The following is a 3,523-nucleotide window of genomic DNA, read 5'->3' as shown; positions in this document are numbered from 1 at the left end:
GGCCTTTCCTGGGCAGGAGCAGCCAGGGGGTGGAGGCTGGCGATGGGAAGGAGGCGTCTGACTGGTGGATGGAGAGTTCCGGTTCTGATCCTTTGTTTCTGGAGGCTGCCCTGAGTCTGGGCCTGCAGGGAGCCTCTGCTGGCTCCTAGTCACCAGGAATAGGGCGTTAGCCTGCCCAGGGCAGAGTCCAAAGATCTCTGAGGCAGAGGAGCAACAGCTGGTCTCAATCAGCCTGCTCATCCCAACCCCCCTGTCAGCAACCAGGCCCTCCAGCAAGCTGTTTCCCATTAGCTCCCCGCCCCTAGTAGCCCCCCCCCCTCCCCCCGCCAGCCCCGCTCAAGCTCTGGCGTCTCACTGCTTTTGCCTCAGAATGGATGTTTACCCTTCCTCCTCCTCCAAGCTGGCTACTCTCTGACAGCTTGCATCCTCCCTCTCTTTAGGGCGTGGAAAGCCCCACTATCTCCTTTGGGAAACTTGGTTATAGCTAGAGAGTTAATTTCTTAAGCCGGGGTGAGTACTCTCAGCACAGTAAAAGTGCCACCAGCCACTAGCAGAAGGCAAGATTGCCCTTCCCTTGACATCCCATGAATCCCACTCATCTGCACATTCTATACTCTGGGAGACCAAGCTGTTATCAGCGCTTCATACCTGAGAGAGAATGAAGATCCAAAGGTACCTGTTTTAGTTTACTAAAGCCTGCCAAGGTGCTATACCAGAAATGGGTTGGCTTTATAATGGGGATTTATTATCTTATAAGCTTACAGTTCCGAGGCTGAGAAAAATGTCCAAATCAAAGCACCACACTACGCTCTGTCCCCAAAGATGGCTGTGGGTGATCCTGGATTGTTCTGCACGTGGTGGCATCAGCTAGTCTCTGCCTTCTCCTCTGGGTTCTGTTGCTTTCAGCTTTTGGCTGCTCTTTCCGTGGCTTTCTCTCTCAGTTTCTGTGGGTTCTTTGTTCTTGTGTCCCTTTTCTCTCTTGTCTTCATCCTGTTTATAAAGGACTACAGTAAGCAGATTAAGACCCACCCTGGGTCACACCCTATGAAAGTGATCTAATCAAAACCCTTAACTGATATGATCTAATCAGTAGGTCCCTCCTACAATAGTTGCACACCCACAGGAGTGGATTGACTGTAAGGACGTGATCTTTTCTGGGGTCCATATGGTCCCAAACAATCACACACCCCGTATTTGGAGGGATCAGGGGATGCCCTTGGAGAGAGAAGCAGACTCAGAAAGGAGAGTTTAGGGGTTCACAGAAGACAGGTTTGGTTAACTGGAAATGTTCTTGCTGCCATAACTTGTAGAACAGAGACTTGGTGACCCCGAAGTGTGGGCCATGGCATGAGGGGATGGGAGAAGCTGAGGCCAACCTTGTCTCCACACTCACCTGCATCAGAGGGCAGCATTGCTATAGTGCCAAAGGAGCTTCTATCAAATGCCCTCTAGAGCCCCTAGGCATTTGGGCTCAATGAAGGCAATATCTCAGAGAAGAATGCTTTGGAGAGACAGACTAAATTACATGTACTCATCTAGCCTGGAGGGACCCAGGGGCAAACACCCATTCATTTTTATTTTTATTTTTATTATGTATCCACATTCTGCTTTTGCCTGCCACAAAGTTTAAGGCAGCTTTCAGAATTCCATCCAAATACCATAAGATAGACCACTTTAAAGAGGAAACGTGGGATGTAATACTTTCCTCGGGCCGTGGTAACAAAGTACCACAACCTGGGTGGCTTAAAACAGCAGAAATGTATCTCCTCACCGTTCTGAAGACTAGAAGTTGGCAGTCAAGGTGCCGGCAGGGCAGTGCTGCCTCGGAAGGCTCTTCCTATCTTCTGGTGGCTGCTGGCAATCGTTGGCATTTCTTGGCTTGTAGCTGCATCATTTCAATCTCTGTTTTCATCATCACATGGCCATCTTCTAAGGATACCAGTCATTGGATTTAGGGCCTGTGCTAATCCAATATGACCTCATCTTAATGAATTACATCTGCAAAGGCCCTATTTCCAAAGAAGGTCACATTCTGAGATTCTGGGTGGACTAATACATTTTTTGGAGGGGGATTCTATTCAGTCCAGTACAGGGGCCTTCATGCCCTTCTCTAAAAGACGGGAGTCAAAGTGAGTGAGGAGGTTCAGTGAACTTCACCTTCAGGAATAAACAAAGAGGGCAGGAATCTACCCACAGCTTCAAAGGACAAACCAGGGACCAGGACGAGGAGAACTTTGTATGGCTCTGTGACCACTGATGCTCCTGCTACCTTTTCACTGACCTCTTTCTCCCAGCTGTTCCAGGACTGGTACTGAAGTTATTCCCAGAGGACTAAGGACATGCCTCCTTATTTCCTCTGTGCACTATATTAGGCACCCAGAAGGGCAAGCAGACAGAGCTGAGGGGGTCAGGCAGCAGAAGGGCCTTGCTGAACAGACCCTAAAGAGAACCTTCCAGAACAAACTCAATCTGGCCTGCATCAGGATAACCTAAGAGAGCTGAGTTGGGAGCCGGACTGCTTGGGTTTTGATCCCAGCTGTCTCATCCCCTAGCTGTGTGGTCTTGGGCAAGTAACTTTGCCTTTCTGAGCCTAGTTTCCTCCCTTGTGAAGTGGGAGAAATAATAGTACTAACTTCTTAGGGGTAAGATGAGGATTAAATGAGTTAATGTTTGTGAGACTCTTGGATGGTGCCTGGCATAGAGTAATGAGGAAGGGCTATATAAGTGTTTGTTAAGTCAAATACATAACTAGAACTACAACCAGCCTCATCTGTACCTTGCTCTTTCTCCTGGCATTCAACATTGCTGAACTGGCAGTTAATGTTATAGTAAGGATCAGCTGGGCCAAAGGGCCAACTCTGGGAACAAACAAACAGAGCTGGCCTCCCCTCCCTCATCTTCTGGACTCTGTATGGGGATGGTTTTGGTGATTATTAAGGCCCCATGCAATACTCAGCCCTCTGGCATTCCTCCCCCCCTTTCCCCTTGGGTCCCCTCCTTGGCCCTAGTGGCGATGGTGACCTCACCTGCCTTCACCCTCAGTTCCTCCCTCGTCTCCTTATCTGGAAGTCAATGTCTTTACTCATCAGTTTGATACTTGAGCCTGACTTGGCAACAGGCCTGAAGTAGAATGAAGTGGTTCAGGGTGGGGAGGGTGAATGGCCAAAAGTCCTCGTACCAAAGTTATTTGGAAGACCCACAAGGAGCTGTAGCCTCACTGGGGCCTGCACAGGCAGCCTGACCTCTGCGAGTTTCACACTATGGCCCATGATTCGTCTAAAGGCCAAACTCCAAAATTGGAAATGTTGGTCTTCAGGGCCCCTCCTGTCCATGCTCTTTTTTTGTACCCCAATCCTACCCCTGCTTCCCAGGGTTTATCACCCTGACTTCAGACCTAGGCCTGCCCTCTCTGGGCACTGATGGCTGCCTTCCCTCCATCACGATGCACCTACCTGGCCTGTATCTTCTCCCCCTAGGTGCCAATAGGTATCCTGAATCACAGTTCAGATGACAGTAACAGCCC

This window comes from Dasypus novemcinctus, chromosome X (assembly GCF_030445035.2).
Source record: "Dasypus novemcinctus isolate mDasNov1 chromosome X, mDasNov1.1.hap2, whole genome shotgun sequence".
Taxonomy (NCBI): Eukaryota; Metazoa; Chordata; class Mammalia; order Cingulata; family Dasypodidae; genus Dasypus; species Dasypus novemcinctus.
Note: the sequence above shows the minus strand (reverse complement) of the source record.